General features: G+C 41.7%; 1 protein-coding gene across 3 annotated transcripts in view; it reads right to left on the minus strand.

The window, feature by feature from the left end:
• The window catches only part of FMRFa (FMRFamide propeptide), a 198,941-nt gene that overhangs the window by 124,674 nt on the left and 52,674 nt on the right, over positions 1-21,593 (minus strand). For all 3 annotated transcript variants that reach the window (XM_071677879.1, XM_071677882.1, XM_071677880.1), the window contains one exon: positions 9,921-11,740. The gene's annotated coding sequence lies outside the window, so the exon portion shown is untranslated. The remainder of the gene's footprint in view (positions 1-9,920; positions 11,741-21,593) is intronic.

Consider the following 21,593-nt stretch of genomic DNA (forward strand, 5'->3'; position numbering starts at 1 on the left):
GAACCAGGACATGTGTAAATGGAAAGAAACCGCGGAATGGTCTGTGGGGCTTGGCTGTGGATGGTTTGCTCTGGTTTCGGTGCATTTTACAAGACAGGATGTAAGCAAATGAGCCCGCTATTTTGTCTGTTCCTCGCCATAACCCCATAAAGCGATATACACCAATAAATACAAGAAAAAAAAAGAACATATATAAATCTAGGGCCAAATGGCACTACTTTTCACGTCTTCACTGCAGTTCACCTCTATTGTCTGTGACCAGTGCATCAGTTTGTCTAAATCACTTCCAATCCTTCAGCCAATCTCTCTTTGACCTGGCAATATTTCCAGACTCTGTGTCATTGGCAAATGTTGAGAAAGGGTGAACTGTACGAAGTATTCATGGACCTGGAGAAAGCGCACGATACGGGTGACAGAGGAAAGTTGAGTGCGAGGAGTTACGAATATATGGGGGTTAAATGAAAATTTAACAGACGTAGAGAGGATCAGAACAATCATAAGCTCTGACCTTGAGACAATGGTATTTCATATCCATGCACCAGAGTTTGGAAAAATACTCCATCGTGCAAACTTCTTGTGCACTGTTCACTAAAAATTCCTTCCATTTACTTGAGTGCTTAGTACATCAAGGCCTTGGACTAAGTATCTGTCCTTATTGAGCTAGTGCAAGTGATGTAGTACTTGCTGATAACTACTAGGGAAATGAAACACGATAAGTTTCCCAAGTGCACTTTCGTGTAATGATCACATCATCAGGGAAGGTACAAGAATGAGACAAGACAGAACAGTCAGTTGATTTACAAGGAAAGGGCGAACCTAAGACGCCATTGGTAAACATATATTCTGCGTATCATATCCTGTGTTCATGGCTAATACATCATAATAAGAAGGACCGAGAGACCAGAATTGCACTAAGACCTTCAAACTAGGACCGATGACCCACAACTTATACTGAAAACACAAGTTAGTTCTAAGTGTTAGACCTCCCCCCACCCTCTTTTCTCAAGAGAGGGCATGCTAACAAAGCTGAAATATTCATACGCTGTGACCTGATTGTGAAACTTTGACCCCTGAGCCCTGAAACTTATGCATTTATGACGAACAGGTGGAATGATCTAGGGGCATAACGCTATCCTGGTGAAAGCGATGCGTCTTGCGTTCAACACTGCTTTGCGTCTCCTCAAAGCGTGGGAGGAGGTAATGATGAGAAAGCTGAAGCAGAGGCTAAAATCTCCAATGACGTATACGCTCGAGTCATTAACAAATGATCTGCCATTTCCTAAGAGAAAGTAAATACCATCAGGCGTTGATGAGACAACTATTATTTCAATTCAGAGTTGAAGCAAATGCCAGGCAATCTCTTTGTCAATCCTTCATTAAGGTCAAAAGTCTATGTAGTTCTGGAATTCAAGACGTCAGTGAAATATGCTACTTACTCAAGAAAGAGTATAACGAAGGCGCTATAACGGGAGATTATTTAAATATGGATGTATCTGTCTTTTGAGCCAACTATTATCTATAATAATACGTGATCTTTCTAAATCATTACGATTTTTGAAATTCACGGCACACCACACTGTTCACTGTTTAAAGCTGCCTTCCGTGGCCCTTTCTGCTAACCCCAGTACTTTTCAGGATCATTAAACGTGCAAAATAGACTTGGATGCCGTAACTGAATGCGTTAAGACACATTCCCGAATCGTTCTATGATGCTTGTCAAAACCATTTCCTTCCCTACGTCTTAGATCCGCCTTTGTCTCGATCTCTACCTCTGTCTCCCTTTGATGGATACACGAATTCAACCTTGGGTCAATGTGTACCTGCATACAAAAAAGGACTCAAGGTTTACCACTATACCGTACTAAAATAGATCCTTTTTACCACCTGTATCCCCATTTTCCATATCTATATCTACTACACAGTTCTTAAAGTAATAAGGTATAAAAAAAAGTCAGCAGATGGAGAAATCTAGTATCAATCTGTTATCAGATGTAAGCCTGATAAAACAAAATCTGGCATAATCTTATATTACACTGATCATCTGGTATTATGACAGTATCATACCTATTATCAGGGATCAGGATGATATCATACTGATACTAGGTATCATCCTAGTATCATCCTGTTATCAAATGTATCTACCTGTCATTAGGCGTGAGCCATTTTTATCCAAAAGCTTAAAAGAATACTGTGGGATTTTTTGGGGGGGCTTTCTCATATTTCAGGATCGCCAGCAGCGGAATATGTAGAGCTCAGCATAAGCGTAGTGCACTGTAGTGTGTATCATTATTGTACGGTAATTATATAAACGGAAGGATGACTTAGAAGATCCGAGTTTATCTTTGATCAAGTCAGCGGAGTCGACAGTTAAATGCTAAGTCGTCTTAAACAAATATATATATATATATGGTCATTGTCTCAGCCGCCTCTGACGTCAGAGAAGTGGTTCATGGCTCTCATGGGTGTGTGTGTGTGTGTGTGTGTGTGTGTGTGTGTGTGTGTGTGTGTGTGTGTGTGAGGAAACGCGTTAGAATTATCTCGCCAAAGTCAACAGGTTACATAATCAGCGAGTCGAGTCTTGTCTTCTGTTGCGGACAATACGAATACTATTCAGCGCAACAGACGTCTGAGGGGGGGGCACTGCTGCTGCTGTTGCTGCGCTTCATGCGGGAGAAGGGTAAGGTAGACTCCTCCAGGGCGGGAAGGTCCTCAGTGACGCAATAACCCTTTTCCCGTAGGAGGATGATGATGATTGAGCCTCGCTGTCGAAGATGACACCTCGTTCGCGGTGTTACCATAAATAGGCATACCATGATGTCAAAGTTGACAGGTCATGGCTCATAAGTGCCGTAGGATAATGGGTACAGGTCATATAAGTTCATGGGTCGAAGGTCAAGTGACCTAATAGTTCATGAGTTGTGGGGTCAAACGCTGTGCTAGTTTTGTCCTCTGCCAGTGGCCAGTTAAGGGTGAGGCACTAAAAGCTAGGAAGCGGCACTGGAGTTCACTAGTCATGGAGTGTCTATTGCCACAGGCCACCCCCTTTGAGGGAGCTCCAGTTGGGAATAGGCCTCAGAGATACAGATGGATAAATAGAAGTACCATCTAATTTTTTCAGTTATCTCTAAGCCTACTTTGTGAGCTTTTGAGTCTAAATTCCATTATTCAAAGAGCATCGCGATGCCTAGAGTTACAAAGGCCTCTAATACCCCAACGTAGCTTAAAGATATAACAATCCATATTTCTCAGTGAATAATATATATATATATATATATATATATATATATATATATATATATATATATATATATATATATATATATATATATTTTTTTTTTTTTTTTTTTTTTTTTTTGCTTTGTCGCTGTCTCCCGCGTTTGTGAGGTAGCGCAAGGAAACAGACGAAAGAAATGGCCCAACCCACCCCCATACACATGTATATACATACGTCCACACACGCAAATATACATACCTACACAGCTTTCCATGGTTTACCCCAGACGCTTCACATGCCTTGATTCAATCCACTGACAGCACGTCAACCCCGGTATACCACATCGCTCCAATTCACTCTATTCCTTGCCCTCCTTTCACCCTCCTGCATGTTCAGGCCCCGATCACACAAAATCTTTTTCACTCCATCTTTCCACCTCCAATTTGGTCTCCCTCTTCTCCTCGTTCCCTCCACCTCCGACACATATATCCTCTTGGTCAATCTTTCCTCACTCATTCTCTCCATGTGCCCAAACCACATACATATGTATATATGTATATATGTATATATGTATGTATGTATATATCCCCCTTAACAAGGTACCTACAGGAAGCACGCCTTTGAGAATAAGAAAAAGAAAATCTCTCTTAGCTTCTTTTGTTCCACTTTCAGAGAGTGATAAAACAAGTGGGGAGGATGTATATATATATAAAAAAAAAAACCTCCACCTGTGCCCTTGACCATCGCTTCTTAACGGCAGGTGAGATATCATATCAATCTTGCATTCCAATCCACTTGAAGCTTCTTTGAAACCTTCTTCACCTCTGGAGATTAATAAATTTCATGGGGCGAGGTGTGCGGGCGAGCCCCCAAATGGTATTCTGCTTACGACCACGCCACCGATCCGTTTTCTGTCTCAGTTTGAGATAAGGCAGCGGCCCAGGGCAACAGGGTGCTTCTGCCGAACGACGGGGCAATTATTCTATAATCATATACTTCTGCCATGAACCTTCGCCAGTGCTCTGAACCATACGCTACAAGTACTTCATGACTGGTTCCTCCACCATAACCCCCTAATGACAGGTGGTACAGTCGCGTTACTACTCGTCGTATACGAAAGAAAACACAATAAAGTCGTCTATTATGTACTGCCTCTGACCCCAGCATTGAGAATGTTATTCAGTATTCGTAAGGCATTTACACATGCACGATCGACACAAACGAGAAAACGATTACAGATCCGGTAAGTACAAACTTAACTGTTATATGATGATGGTTTAACTTGAATACCACACTTACAAACAACATCTCGCAGTTATCATCAAAATCTAAGTACACTCACGAGACTACCGGTATATCTAACCCAAACAGCTGATGACCTAAGAAAGGTTCTTATATCCGGAGGCAATAACTTAAGAGGTGTTACATGACTCCGCCGGCAAGTAGTTACAGCAATAGTTGAAAAGTCCCATCCGCTGAGGTAGTATTGTCGCCAATGGTCGGATAGGTGTACCCAATTCAAGAACTCCTCTCCTTCCGACGGGGACTGTCGCTACCTTACTCCCTGCAAGATGCGCAACATCAATGCTGCAAGAGGTTGTAAATAGGGGTTCTAGAGCTGTCTGGCAATGATAAATAACTTAAAGATAAGGCCTCATCCATTCCCTTTACCCATCTCTCGTCTCCCTCCACTTTCTAAAGTGTATAAGGTAAGCACATATCTTTAAACCTTTACGGGAGGGGTACTTAAAATCTTCACATCACACTTAAGAATGTATGTAATACTTCCACAAGCCTCTCTGTGTCTCTCAACAGAGGACAGTTCAAGCTGGAATTACGTTTCATTAGGTCTACCAGCACCAGGTTAATTAAGCGTAGACTCCTCTCTGATCCATCTTCCTCTCAAGCCATCAGAGGAAAGTCTTCGCGTTTCTGACGAAGAGGAGTTGAGAATCTAACCTTTCTTCTTTTTTTTCTCCACAGGCTTCATCATGTCTCTCATATTTTCTCAGCTCACTGAGTCCTTTTTTCAGTGCAGTGTATTCTCCGTTCATTGGCATCTCCTCGTTTTCTTGAAAGCACTTCAAACCTCCTTCATGCATATCTCTTTTACAGCTGTCTTTTCATTCCTTCCTCCTGTTACTTTTCTCTTCTTCTAGAGGTTAATTCGCTTATACACTCTTCCTCCCACTTCATATGCTACTTTTATCTACCTTGAGATTAATTAACATTTCCCCTCCCTTTCGCCAAAGCCATCCGTATTTCTACATGAAATTTCCCGTCTTATTCCAATTGTTTCTTTCGCTCCTTGATCTTCATGCCTTAGTTGCTGCTGGTGCCACACAATGCTGAGGTAGGCTTTAGTCTGCTTGCTCTAGTAATTAGCTAGAAACATTAGATAGAAGTAGTAGGAAGGAATATTAGGCATTTGGTAGACGTAGTCAGCAAGAACATTAGGTAAGAGCCTCCGCAAACACTGCGTTAGAGATGCCTTCAGCCAGTGGCCTGTTAAGGGTGAGGCACTAAAGGCTAAGAAGCGACATTGGAGTTCACCAGTTGGCCATTCCCTTGAGGGAGTTCCAGGTGGGATCAGGCGTCAGGAGATATCGATAGATAGACAGATCTAGTTATCAGCTCACTGGCTTCTCCGTGCAAGTTCAGCGGTCAGCTAACAATTTCTTCTTCGCTTCAACGAACTGTTTAACTCTCAACTTCATCATCAATGTTAATTTACACACAACGGACGTGCTACGTGGCTGCTTGACTGTCTTCTCATATGGAGTTCTTAAAGTCGAAAGATTCAAAGTTTACGAATCCAACTCTCGCCAAATTACTCCTCTTCACGTCGTGATAATTGTTTCAGTTCTTCAAGTCACCGAGCACTGGGTTCTCTCTTTCTCTTCTTCGTGGTCTTTGGCCTTCGTATCTCCCTTGTCACATATTCCAGTCGACTTCCCTTTCGTTATTTATATCTTAACCAGTTATTTTGTCTAAGTTATAATGTCTTTGAATAACCTCCATCATTCTTCCCTCTAGTTTGGGTAATCGACTGAACGCTTGGCGCAATGCGATGCTCCCTTCGTCTGTCGCAGGTCTCTTCGATGACGATGAGTTCCCTGGCAGTCAGGTGGAGAGAGAGAGAGAGAGAGAGAGAGAGAGAGAGAGAGAGAGAGAGAGAGAGAGAGAGAGAGAGAGAGAGAGAAAGAGAGAGAGAGAGAGAGAGAGAGAGAGAGAGAGAGAGAGAGAGAGAGAGAGAGAGAGAGAGAGAGAGAGAGATAATACACCTTTTCCATTTGTCTAAAATTCTATACCTTACGATCAATCAAATGCTCCAAGAGGGGTACCCTAAAGTCTACCTAATGCAATGGTCAATCAAAGAACGCAAATGTACTCCAACGTTCTTCTTCACGAATCAGAAGCCTCAATTTCCGAACTGTTAAGAGTTTCGACATTGCTGACAAACTACCACAATGAAAAATATCTGTCCAGAGAATAATGCACGTTATATTTTCACCCGCCTTTCAGAGGTAAATAGATATTGAGGTTATCAAATATCAAACGAAGAATACGGCTCTTGATCCTTAACTGAAAATAATCAGACCAACTTACCCTCCCTAAACTGCTCTACGTTATTAATTATGCTAACCCTATTATTCTAATGATTAAGAGGAAATATAATTAAAATTCAAAAGTTACGTCATAATGTCTGTACGTGAATTGCTCTAATACCATAATGATACCGTAAGCAAAAACAACATTTAATTGCACAACGTAATTGAATCATTGTGCAATCTGGATTTTGACACGCCATAATTTTACCATTCGAAGCTTTTCTCTGGAATACTCAACCCACACTGGAAAGAGCTGTTTGGTACTTTTAAAACTACACCCGACGAACATAGGATAAGTCAGAAATGGGGACAATACAAGCGACCTTCGCCAGCAAAGAGGTGGGTCGTATCAATAACTGCTTCTTTCCTTACACGTCGAAGCTTTGGAACTCTCTACCTTCATCTCATGTCTTTCCCAATAACTATGCCCTGGCCCAATTTAAAAGACAGGTCTTTCACTTCCTCCAAAATTCAGAGATACTTCCCCTTGTCTCCTTTATTTTCCCTCTCATAATCCCCCTATATCTCAATCAAAGGCCCGGCCTTGATGTGGACTTTCAGTCCGTGAGTGGAGCTTCAAACGCAGAGAATAGGCTAAGCCTTGACTAACCCATAGCAAGCCTGATGAGGAACAGAACAGAATCTGTGATCCAAGTCTTCAACTTATCCCTTCACATCCGTCTGTCACCGTTACCCCAGCGCCCACGGGTTGAGGATGTGCGTTAGCCCCAGCGGCCATGGGTTGAGGATGTGCGTTACACCAGCGGCCATGGGTTGAGGATATGCGTTACCCCGGCGGCCATGGGTTGAGGATATGCGTTACCTCAGCGGCCATGGGTTGAGGATATGCATGAGTGACGTTGCGGAGGCTGTATGCCCCTGATTCCCCCAATTAACATGGGAATCGAGCGATGATAATAGATAGATACTGAGATAGATAGACCTGTCAACTCTTATCGACCTGTGCTGCCTGGGCTGACACACACGCCAACCTTCATACACACACCTAAGGACAATTATGTCCTCAATTCGCACGTTTAAATGCCGTGCCAAATTATGAACCCTCATGAGTGCAAATAAATAAATATATATATATATATATATATATATATATATATATATATATATATATATATATATATATATATATATATATATATATATATATATATATATATTCATCTGATACTGTTTCCCAATATAGCTTAAGTGATGTGTGGATTTCCTTGCCTGAGTTTTGCCAGACATGTATCCGTGTTTCATAAGGAATCCAAACTGTAAATATATACTTTGGAGCGAATTTCTTTCTCTCGAATTATATCATGCATATGCAACTAGGAAACTTCATATTCACTTAGGCGATAACAGTTCCATTACATGCAGATGTAAATCATGCATGAGAGCCACAAGCAGCATTAATTGAACGTACTTAAATACCTTTCATAAATGTTAACAACATATCGACAAGACCAAAATGTTTCACAAACAAACCGTAGATTTATGAATGAAAAAATAAAATTGATCAACACCTACGTAAGAACACGGTTTAATTCAGAGGTCATCAACCAAGCAAAAATCTTAATTCATTTGACTAAACCTGGCATAAGACGATTGTAACGGGATCCCATCCCTGTACCTTAAGTCATAAGATAAAGCTAATGTCTGTTGTGCCAAGGAAGCACTGAAAAGGTAGTTCCTACATCCCAAATTCACAAAACAAATGCGTTCTAACCAGAATAGGCAGGATGCACTTTCGTCTGCCTTTCATATGCCGTGAAAGTGAACAAGAGGAAAAGGCACATTCATCTGCATTCTAATATATACAATGAATGTGAAGGAGCGGAAAAGGAACATTCATCTGACTCAATACGCCACGAATGTGAGAAAAGGAACATTCGTCTGTCTTTATGAGCCGCGAATATGAAAAAGGAACATTCGTCTGTCTCTATATGCCACGAATGTGAAAAAGAGGAGGAACATTCACCTGCCCTTCTATGCCACGAATGTGAAAAGGTAGAAGAGGAACATTCACACCTCTCCATGCCACGAATGTGAAGAAAGAGGGAAAAGGGGACTATCAGTCTGCGAAGAGAGAGAGGCATGAGGAATACACGTGGGGGGGATGTGGTCAGACATGCGTCCAGATCACCTGGGAAAAAAGGGGATTTCAGCCAATTCCCAGCGGAGCCAATCACTGCCGCGCTTGACGAGTACATCCTGGGAATACGAATGACTTCAAAGTTTTTATCGTGTTATATAGTCGGGTGGCTTATACCGGTCTCCGTAGGTAATGATCCCACTTCCCACGACATTAACATGAGAAGAAATATCACGAATAATCATCACACTCATATCAGTACCTCTCTACTCCAACATGATGCCATATAAACGTACAAATTACAGGAAATAAGTGAAAGTGTTGAAATAAATAGCCTGTGGGGATTAGCTGTTGATAGAGACCTCTGTTTACGATAGACTGTGCAACAGTAATTACATGACAGCTTTAGTGTGGACGTGCGCAGGGAGGAGGTTGTTCGTCTGTTCCAAACGATATACTTCGCCCAGTATAAAGACGGGTATAAAGGGAGAGAGAATGATATAGCTTTGTTTTCTGAATACGCATTCCTATACGCGCGCACGACCTTGCTCATATCAAACGCTTCACTTTTCCATGGTTCCATTCGCTGCCATGTCCACTCTCGGATACGTAAAAACACCGTCACTTCCTCCAGATTCCCTCCATTTAAACTCCAACTCCAACGACCCTGTCTCTCTCTCTCCCCAGCAAAATCTAATAACCTTGATTTCATTCACGCTCACTCTCAGCTCTCTCTCTCTCTCTCTCTCTCTCTCTCTCTCTCTCTCTCTCTCTCTCTCTCTCTCTCTCTCTCTCTCTCTCTCTCTCTCCTTTCACACACTCTCCCAAAACTCAGTTCCGGCAATTTCTCACTCGAATTCTGCCACTAGACCCGCGTCATCAGCAAACAGTAAGCGACTCAACTCTTCACCTCCCCAACCCCCGATTGTGCTATGTCAAAACTGTCCAACGTGCTACTGTAAGGTAAATAACTACTTTTAGTCTTCTCCTGCCTTACCTTTATGCAGTCGTCCCATTTCTTCGTCCGTGGCCTCTCTGTCTCCATCTTCTTCCATCACCTTCTGTTCTCGTATCTTGTGAACGGCTGGGGGGTGTCGCCTCGTGGGATCCCGAGTCTGGCCGTGGGGTGATGATGCCTGATGGTGCGAAGCGCCTCCCCTGACTGGCATGGGTGGCGATAGGAACGCTCCCGAAGTGGTGGGGGGCGGCTTATCAGAATTTTGCAGATAAACATGTGTCAGTAAATGTCACATTAAAAAGACAAGAGACAAGATGCAAGAAGAATTCTGAACTTACATCTGAGTCAAAGCAATTCTATCCAAAATTATCTAAAACATCACCTTTACTGTTTCCTTTTTCTTAAATAATACATATGTATACATCAACTGAAACTCGAAGATATTAGATATTTCTATATACTTGATAGAGAAGACTTCCAGCCTGAATATGACGGCTTATATCCCACCATTCCGTAGATGTGAGTTCAGACTTCATTCATGTATCACACAAGCACAAAGAAATGCTTCAAAGGTCACATGACAGTAAAGTATAGCAGAGATCCTACACAAAGAGAGATCCTACACAAAGGAAAGTACTCACCAGTCAGTTCTTGGTTTGTTGAGGTGGTTGCCATGCAGCAGCTGAGGTTGATTGTCTTCTTTAGACAAGGAAAAAAAAATCCAACGGGAATCAAAACAAAGGCAATCATGCTAGCACCAAACCGGCATGACAGAAAACAACGACTGCGTGGCTAACTTAATCAACAAACACAACTGTTTCAAGGCGCCCGAGCTAAGCCAATCAACTCCCTTCTTCAGTATAGATACCAGAATGTGGAGCATCGGGAGGGATAACGTCAGCCAATCAACTCCCTTCTTCGGTATAGATAACTGAATGTGGAGCATCGGGAGGGATATCGTCAGCCAATCAACTCCCTTCTTCGGTATAGATAACTGAATGTGGAGCATCGGGAGGGATATCGCCAGCCAATCAACTCCCTTCTTCGGTATAGATAACTGAATGTGGCTTATCGGAAGGGATAGCGTCAGCCAATCAACTCCCTTCTTCAGTATAGATAACCCAATGGAGCTCATCGGGAGAGAAAACGTGAAAATGGGCGACGATGAACACTGTGTACCTCCCCTGAGCAGGGATGAAAGTCGTTTGTCTGACAACTTTGACCCCATCTTCACTGCCGACAATGTGTGGTTGTCACGGATGACCGAATAAGCGTCAAAATCGAATCCTTACACTTCCTCCCGTTTTTTATGAACAGTTAAACACAATATAAAAAATACAAACCCAAAATACGTTTAAATAAACACAAAGCAGAAATGAATATGCAACATATACGTCGACACATTAGCACAGTATCATATACTGATACAAAAAATACAAACCCAAAATACATTTCCATAAACACAAATCAGAAATGAATATGCAACATATATGCAGAGGCATAAGGCACATATTATCATATAAAAAGTACCTACCTTTCAGAACATATGATAAAGATGAAGACAAAATACATCATTGAAGGCATTCATTAAAGGTAGGGTATTTGAATACTGTGTACCTACCTTTCAGAACACATAAAAAAGATGAAGACAAAATACATCAATGAAGGCATTCATTAAAGGCAAGGTATTTGAATACTGTAATGAAAGCAATGGCTCAAATATGGTAACAAACTTGGTATGGAGGAAGGTCTAGATGTTACATAGTGGGCGCGTGATAAGGATCGCTTGGCATCATCTGTCCGCAGGTATTTTTCGCTCTCTGGGTCATGACGGGAATCCTCCACACCGACAGTAGTACCTGAAGAGAGTAGATTGTACATTACTAAATGCATATATCTTTGAAGGATATTTGGGGTAAGGGATCTATGTGTTAAAAGTGAAGGGAGGAAGGAGGAGGACTGGAACACCAAGATGGAAGGATGAAGTGAGAGGCTTTGGGGTAACGGGGCCTAAACATTCAAGAGGGTGAAAGGCGTGCGTGGAACAGAATGTATTAAATCGGTGTGGTATACAGGGATCGACGTGCAGCTAAACCATGCAAGTGTATGCAAGTCTTGGCTGTGGATTGCAAGCGCTGGTTGCAGTGCATTATATTATGACAACCGGAGAGTGGATGCGTGCAAATGAGGTCGTGTGTTCTTTGTCCTTGAGGCCACCTCGATCAGGTAAGAAAAGCAGGCAAGGTATAAGAAAAAATATATCTTTTTTTAACACACGGCTTCTTCCGCATTTCACTTATACATATTCACCTTTCCTGCCTTGCCGAGGCTGCATCTGTGTGTGTGTGTGTGTGTGTGTGTGTGTGTGTGTGTGTGTGTGTGTGTGTGTATGTGTGTGTGTGTGTGTGTGTGTGTGTGTGTGTGTGTGTGTGTGTGTGTAAATGTATATCTGTGAATAACCATACAGTTTGGAGCATTACACACTAGAAATATCCTGAGTTCTTATGATCACATATCTAATACTTCTCCCTAAACATCCTCCTTCACCAGATGGGACTTCAACAATGCACAAGTGCTTGAACACAACATCTATTCATTTCACTTTATGCTTTCGAGCATTCTGCATCTTTAAGCATGTCTTCCTTGCGCTGCCTCTCCAAATGTGGAGGTGTTGGCACTAACAGATGTCTATCTGTAATGAACTCCGCTCACACACACACACACACACACACACACACACACACACACACACACACACACACACACACACACACACACACACACACACACACACACACACACCACAGACACACACACATACACACACTATCTTGGGGATTGGAAGGATGCCATATAAACGAATCTAAAAGGTTACGTCGATTTGCCAAGCCAGATTTCTTAAATAATGGCAAATAAACGAATAAACAAAAAAAAGGTTGCATCTATCTGCCAAGCCAGATTTATTCATTGACAATGTCATATAAAGAAATAATAAAGGTTAAATCTATTTGCTAAGCCAGATTTATCTACTGACAACCATTTGATAGCTGGGCATGACAAGGAAATCTTGGATGACCTCAACACGACAGGAAAATAATCGGAAAATCAAGAGAAACAAATACATTCAAATGTGCTTTCAGTAAACAATCAGGAAGAATGGTTCCCAATCCTCAATCACTGAAGCAATTATAACAATTAGGTGGACAATTCGACCTCAAATATTAGCTGTTGAATCTTTTCGGAAACATACCAGAAAGCATTCGTGACTGGACCTCATTGTAACAGAGGAGGAGTGTGATGGTCTGTGAGGATAAAGACGGCTATGTTTAATGGCATAGCAGTCCCGAAGGTGATGTATGGTTGGGAGGCATTGGACACACGTCAACGATTGGTCAAAAATATCTAAAAAATCTTATTCTAAAGATCAAATGGTACTGTTTAATAAACACCTGTGCACCAACCACTCATTTTATTCTCTGTCTTTTATACATTACACTTTGATGGTCTTATATTTTGCGTATCTTTTCGTAGTTGCATCTGTCCACTCGAACTGGTTTACGCAAACTGGCATTGGAACGAACCTTAACCACGACGATTTTAGAGCCTTGAGCACGACGGTATAACACTCGAGTGACCTTTGACAAGGCATTTAAATGATTATCTTCAAAGCAAATCACAAATCTATAACACATGTAACAGAACAAGGAGAATAGAAGAGATTCCCAGGATTCTGTGAGGGGATGCAATAGCTGTATCATACAATACACGATCAGTAACACCAACGAGTCTGTGACGAAATTAATCGAAGACCTAACCTAATTCTGGGTAGTCGACAGGACACACTATCCGACTCTGTTATAAATGAAATTGGAGTTTCTGCTTTTCAGATGACTAGGGGTAACTTGGTCAAGTCCTCTATTACTTCATAAAAAAAAGCGATATTACTTCATAAAAAAGCTATTTTAACACGAACTCTATGGCTTTATATATAAAAAAAAAAAGCTATCTTAACGCTACTGAATCACATGCTGTTGAGTTCCAGTCCGTTATCTAGTGCTGATATGATCTCCATGTCAAACGTTTCACAAATGCTACTTTCGAGATTCGTTGATACTTTCAAACGTTTCTATCCCGAGATAATCTCCAGCTTTTCTACGAAATCACTTTAGTTAGCTCTCAAAGTCGTCAAGCATCTTAAAGCGTTTTTTTAAAGATAGTGACAAAGACAGTCAACACCCCCGACAACTGAGAATAAACAGATTGGGTCTATTAAACTGTTAGCACCATCCAAATTCCCTATCGTCCGGTAGGTGAATATAGAACCTATGTGACTATGAAAGCAACTTAGGAACTGACTGATGACTGATTTGAATGAGAGCACTCCAGAAACTGACTGATGGCTGATTTGAATGAGAGCAGCCTAGGAAAGTGACTGATGGTTGATCTGAATGAGAGCAGCCTAGGAAGTGACTGATGACTGGCTTCTATGGGAGCAGCCTAGGAAGGTGACTGATGACTGGCTTCAATGGGAGCAGCCTAGGAAGTGACTGATGACTGGCTTCAATGAGAGCAGCCTAGAAAGTGACTGATGACTGGCTTCAATGGGAGCAGCCTAGGAAGTGACTGATGACTGGCTTCAATGAGAGCAGCCTAGAAAGTGACTGATGACTGGCTTCAATGGGAGCAGCCTAGGAAGTGACTGATGACTGGCTTCAATGAGAGCAGCCTAGGAAGTGACTGATGACAAGCTTCAATGAGAGCAGCATAGGAAAAGACTGATGACTGGCTTCAATGGGAGCAGCCTAGGAAACTGACTGACTGGCAGACTGGAATGGGAGCAGACTAAGCGAGGTCACTGAACCAGGAATCCACTTTGACACAGTAACATCTCAATCAAAGGTTCTTCAATGATGCTGCCACATTCAGTGTGCTAGAGCGAAACATGAACTTTCACACTTTTATAAGTGCTTCTACTTCACTCTACACTACAGTGACTAAGTAAACACCAGCGTCTCCAATTCTCACCACGAGACAGAAACTGCCTCCACTTAAGCCCGTCCCAAAGCATTCTTCCTCAACGTATTTATCGATCTATTCCCCCAACTGGCATCTATCATTTCTTCCGCGCTGTTCGGTACAAAAAAGAAAAACAAAAAATACACGATGAAAATCGACACGAGCGAGTGAGACACCTGGAGTATAAAGGACAAGTGACTGCTCTCCTTTAGGTCGCTGGTAGCTGTTGCCCATCGCTATGAGGCTCCAGCTCCCTAGGCTGGAACGGCCCGCTGCCTCAAACCCCTCCTGGAAACGCTCGCTTCGGATACCAAAACAAGTTCCACTCCTAACGCTCACGAACCTTTTTATACATATAAAAAAAAAAAGATACTGAGAAATACAGATGGGAATTTTTGAGGCGAATTCGGCCTGGATTCTGGTGTAGGTCTAATCACCATCAACACCAGCTGATGTATAGATGTTCATCTGTTACTTAATCATCTCGAACGAGAGCGAGACCCATACAGGAACCCTCACATATAACCGTATCCTACCTCAAAATTCGTTACAGCTGAGAGAGAGGATATTCCCCCCTTGTACCCTTAACAAATACAATTACAGGTTTCCCTGAAAGAGAAGGTATTCACTTTCCTAGGAGGCGACGCCTCACTGCTTGCTGTAAGGGTACTGTGTTGCGCTGTGCGTTTCAGAAAGTTGCTTGGTTGACTGTGGTTCATACAGTAGCTCGTCTATTGCGCACCTCATACAATACCTCGTCTGTTATGTATCTTATACACCAGAGTGTCTACCGGGCATCACGTAGAATCCCTCGTCAAGTGTATGTGTCATGCAGTAGCCAGGCCAGTTCTGTAGTATACGTTCTCATGTAAACCCCCTCAATCCATCAGGGAATTATCATGCATACATTCTTCTACACATACAGGCCCCAGTCATGCAACGAAGTCCTCAAAGAGTGACGTCAGGCTTTGAATGAAAAGAATGGAAAGAATGTTGAAGACAAATGGCGAAGGATGAAAATTGTTTCCAGAATCTTTGAAGAGGTGGGAAGCTTCCATTTTGATATGGGAACAGATCGTAACTCTTAAAATGTAAGAAGGTACGAGTTCACAAACATTCTAGTACTCCAAATCAAGAACCGTCCCATTCACCTTCTTTTCGAGCATAAGTTTTCACTTGTTGCCTGTGTGCAAAAAGGGCGAGGTACTAAAGACTAAGAAGCGTCACTGGAGTTCACCAGTTATGGAATGTCTATCGCCGTGGCCACCCCCTTGAGGAAGTTTCCGAAGAAAACGGGTGTCAGAGATATAGATAGAGAGACAGGTAGATAAAGATCCATGTTTAAAAGTATCATGATACACTGCATCGAATCAAATAATTACGGGATATTTGGAACGAAGAATCACATGTCAATAACTTCCATTTTTTCATTTCAGTTTAACTGACAGTGCTAAAAAGTTTAAAAAAAAAAAGCTCTTTTTTGCTCTCACTGTATATGCACTGATCGATCGTGTCATACTAACTCTGTTGTTAATCCTTACACAGTGCATTGCTCATTGTTTCCGAAAAAGCCTTGGTTCCGAAGATGAGGACATGAATGAGAATGTGAAACTTGTGAGATGCTTATAGTATCCATATATATATATATATATATATATATATATATATATATATATATATATATATATATATATATATATATATATATATATATATCAAATATTCAGGGCACAGTAGCTGCCTTTCAGCAGGGGACTCAGTTGAAGACCATGAGGTCTCAAATCCTCTGACCTTCCCATGTACTCTGGCGAATCATTCGACATCTACGGAGCCCAGTTGGTCACAAGCACATTAGCCAAGTTATGTCTGGGTCTGTGATGGGTTCACGTGACCTGGCTATACGATCTCGTGGATACAACACCTAACAGACATAAGGTCTGATGTTACGAAGTTACGCAGATCATCTGCGTTATCACTAACGCTATGAATCCCAGCTAATTGTAAGCGACTCTCTCCCTCCCTGTCGTATCTAATGGACGTAAACCTAGATTACTAATGTGTGACTGACGGGGGGAAAACAACAACACACTGAGCTCCTTCAGTATACGATATTAGCGTCGGATCACAGTTCAAGTAATCACCAAAGCGACTTCGTATGCTCCGTGACGTAATCCCCTGCGAGATTACAGGATTATTTCCAGCTTGACCTACGGGCTGTCTTTGTGGCACTCCCTTTGACGTATCAACCTTCCTGTTCATCAGGCCTACCCATGTATAATTCTGTCTGATGGAGGTCAAAGGGAGATAATACAACTGTAAGACACAATCAAGCTAATGATAACAGAAAACGACGTGTTTCGGTGAGGGCGGGACGTCTAGTTCTGGAAGGGGGGCGCGCCCCCGCGCCTCCCTTTGTGGCCTGGTGCTCTACGGCAGTAGGCCAGGTGCCAGACCCCGCTCACCATACGTAGCAATTTCCATGTCTGGAGAAAGCTAAACCTGTCCCTTGCAAAGGCCCTCCGAACATATAGAGCAGTCATGCACCAAGACCCTTATAGCTGCTACTTTGATAGATTGAACACCGCCTCTCGATTTAAACGTATTAAAAGAGTAGCTACGACCTCTGATTTCGAAATTGAACCCACACCAACACGAGTACGCGTTCTATTTTAATACAAAGGCAAACTCTAAACCCTGAACGATTTGGTAATGGCAAGGAAATTAACCGTTACAGAAAACGGGGTGTACTTCTATAAATACAATATCAACCCCACGCGATATATGTTATTATCTTCTCCCACTTCCACAAGACATTATTAACAATATATATGATATATATATTTATTTTGCTTTGTCGCTGTCTCCGGCGTTTGCGAGGTAGCGCAATATATATATATATATATATATATATATATATATATATATATATATATATATATATATATATATATATATATATATATATATTATTATTATTATTATTATTATTATTAAAGGGTATTAAAGTATTTAAGTATTATTATCAAAGGGTATTAAAGTATTAAAGGGTTTTCGAAACAGGTCCCCTCTACCTGCCTGAGGTGTTGCGTAAGAAGAAAAAAGTGGGAGAACCTACGCACTTTACGCAAATCCTTCCCGGTTCTGTGCCACACTTATGCTCTCTGTGCGCCGCATCCACTCGTACCACACTCCACGGCCAGCCAACCCTCCGACTCAGGTGGCCCGCTCGTCTCCAAGATCCCCTTCCACCCCCTCCACTCGTTTTCCTCATGTACCCCCCACCCCCTCCTCCCGTTTTCTTCACGTCCACTTGCAGAGATCCGGCAGCAAAGGTCTTGGCTCGAGAGGTATCTCTCTCGCTCTCTCTCCTCCCGACGCGCCTTAAGTCTCGCAAAGGAGTGGATGAAGCCGGTCGATGATGACGCTGAGGTACACGAGGATTGTACGTGGGTAAGTGCAGCTCGCCGCGTCCTGCTTCCTCGGAGACCAACTTACTCTCCTCCATAAAGGAGTGTGTCGTTCATTTCTTGATGTGAGCTGACATGGCATGGGCAGCTGAGGCCCTAATCAAGGCCATCCCATTAACGCTATATATATATATATATATATATATATATATATATATATATATATATATATATATATACCCCTAGGGGTGGATGAACAGCTGGATTGACTGTGGACTGACTTCCGCAACCAGGATTCGAACCTTATGCGGGCCCGTGAATGCGTCACGGTCAAGAACGCTAACCGCTACCCCACGCGAGTTCTGATGCATTTAAAGACTAAATGCCATTGACTGAACACACACCCTCTCTCCCCCTTCTCTCTCTCTCACATGTTGGCTTATGATATTTCATCGACAGAGGCGCCAGGTGATTTAATTACTACGGAAACTGCCAGAGGCAACGCCACGCTAATTAGAAATTATCATAACCTATCTAACACCGCAACCGTAACAGCGATATACCTCGAGCTGATTTTGCAAACGTGCAAAATACTTCATCAAAACGTCAGGTGTAGGAAAAAAAAATTAAACATGCCGTTGACCTACAAGCCTATTGCAGTCATTTGTATCCGGTTAAATACATAATCAGTAAAAATTATGACAGAAGGGTGTTCTATGATCCGGTTTAAAATATAATCAGTAAAAATCATGTCAAAAGGTTGCTCCATTCAGGATATTCACTGGCGGCGAAATAAGAATGAGTGAAAATACTGTTTGGAAAAATATCAAACACTTCTGTCTTTGCTTCAACGGCCAAGTGCTGTCATATCTTAAGTTCTGGTTAAGTTCCACGTTAAAGCTTTTTACAAAGGCAGCCTAACTTGGGCAAATTCGGACGGAGAAACATGGGTCTTACGCCCCTCAGTTTGGAACACAACCCTTTCAACTTTTAAACTAGTTCAATGAAGCCGACAGCGAACAGTTCTTCGAGAAATACAGGGAAATGAAATGAATGAGGAGAAAATGTGCTGTGACGCAGGCTGGACGTTAAAAGAAATGAGAGTTGAAAGAGAGTACGGTGGGGTGGTCAACTGGAGTCTGACAGAGAGAGAAGAGACCAGGGTGTGCTAAAAAGGTTCAGACATACGAAGAGGATGAGCGAAGAGAGCTTGACTAACAAACGTGTCAGGTGCGATGGAAGTTACGAGGATGTGAAGACCAAGAAGGATATGGTAGGATGGAGTAAAGAGGCTCTGAGGCATCGTGGCCTAAATAATCAGGAGGGTGAGGGGCGTGCATATGGGATAGTACGAACAGGGTCGATATGGTATACGGGGAGACTGAATCAAAGCATATGAAGAGGTCTGGGAAAGCCACGGGGCTTCGCTGTGGATGGTGAGCTCCAGTTTCAGAGCATCATATTCACGTTAGATAGTAGGTTAAGTAAATGAGGCCTTGCTGGCCTGTTCCTGACGCTACCTCACTATGATAGGTGAAGCAACTGTGCTTAAAATGGAAAATCTGTTCATATACTCTCTTCACAACATCAGAGCTGTAGCCAGAGGTGAAACTGGACGTTTAATATTCACACAAATCCTTTCCCCTCGAAGCCACTTAGTTTCTCTCTCTCTCTCTCTCTCTCTCTCTCTCTCTCTCTCTATATATATATATATATATATATATATATATATATATATATATATATATATATATATATATATATATATATATATATTTACAGCAGTGACGTCAATGAAGCTTTGTATTAAAACCCTTCCACTAGATACCAGATACTGTGTTAGATGATGATCACTGAAATGCATCATTCAATGCTTAACTAAACGCTTTCAGATCATAAAAATGAAATCAGGCTTCGAATGCTACTCCATCGGCTGAATCTGTATGAACATAATGCCATCATCATAATTGTTCTTCCAGTCTCTAAGCACTTGCGTTACGTAATCGATTACGTGACTTATATAAAATATCAGAAGTGATGCCCTGTTTTCTGGGGAACCCACACAAAATAAAGGGAGGCAAACACCAGCGGTACCCACACGCAGGCAGAGCCACAGGCGTCGTCAATTCAGAGCAAAATACGTAATTACAAGCGTGTCACCACCGACAACAACGCCCCTCCTACCACACATGCAAACGTAACAACTGCTGTCACCACAAGGACAAGCTCTTACCACCGCATATGCAACCGCGACAACCTCCAAGACTACCACAGTGGGAGGAATGCATGGGAATACTTATTTACACCAACGTGAAATCGCAATGCAGTAGGAGTTCAGATATTTTAATTTAACATGTAATTTTTCTATACACGTTGAATAATATGATCTGAACTCCTTCTGAATTGTAATTTCAACTTCATAAACTTCATATATATATATATATATATATATATATATATATATATATATATATATATATATATATATATATATATATATATATATACATATATATATTCTACGACACGCAGGGAATACGTGGGAAGTATTCTTTCGCCCCTGTCCCCAGGGGTAATATCTATCTATCTATCTATCTATCTATCTATCTATCTATCTATATATATATATATATATATATATATATATATATATATATATATATATATATATATATAGTGAAGATGGTTCAAATGATGAACACCCACGCGTGTTGATCTATCTGTTCATGACGTACAAGTAGATCATTAAACACACTTAAAATAAAATCTTCTCATATAATCCCATAATCCCTCGAGTTATCAGATATATTCAAGTCAGTTCCAGTTATTACAGTGACCGCCAGTATGCGAGAGTATAGCACTGGCAGCACAATAATGATAACAAAACCCAGCATATCAATTCACCTCAGCCTACCCGAAAAAAAAAAGTGACCCTTTTTTTTTTACTCTCTCTCTCTCTCAATGTTTTGTCATGTTAGGGCAAATTGTGGTTGATGGAGGTACGTACGAACACACTGGGGAACTAATAGGTCACATGATAATCCGCGGGGCCGGACTTGTCGGAAAAGACTGAATGTGCTGTGAGTTATATGATGCCACACAACAACACCGCCAGTCCACGAGGCTCTCTCTCTCTCTCTCTCTCTCTCTCTCTCTCTCTCTCTCTCTCTCTCTCTCTCTCTCTCTCTCTCTCTCTCTCTCTCTCAGCACAACTACGGAAGCCTTAAAGGAAACCTATGGCAATTACTGCTTATAAGGAAGTTGTCTCAAATAATTATAATAATTGTAG

This window comes from Panulirus ornatus, chromosome 26, assembly GCF_036320965.1.
Source record: "Panulirus ornatus isolate Po-2019 chromosome 26, ASM3632096v1, whole genome shotgun sequence".
NCBI lineage: Eukaryota > Metazoa > Arthropoda > Malacostraca > Decapoda > Palinuridae > Panulirus > Panulirus ornatus.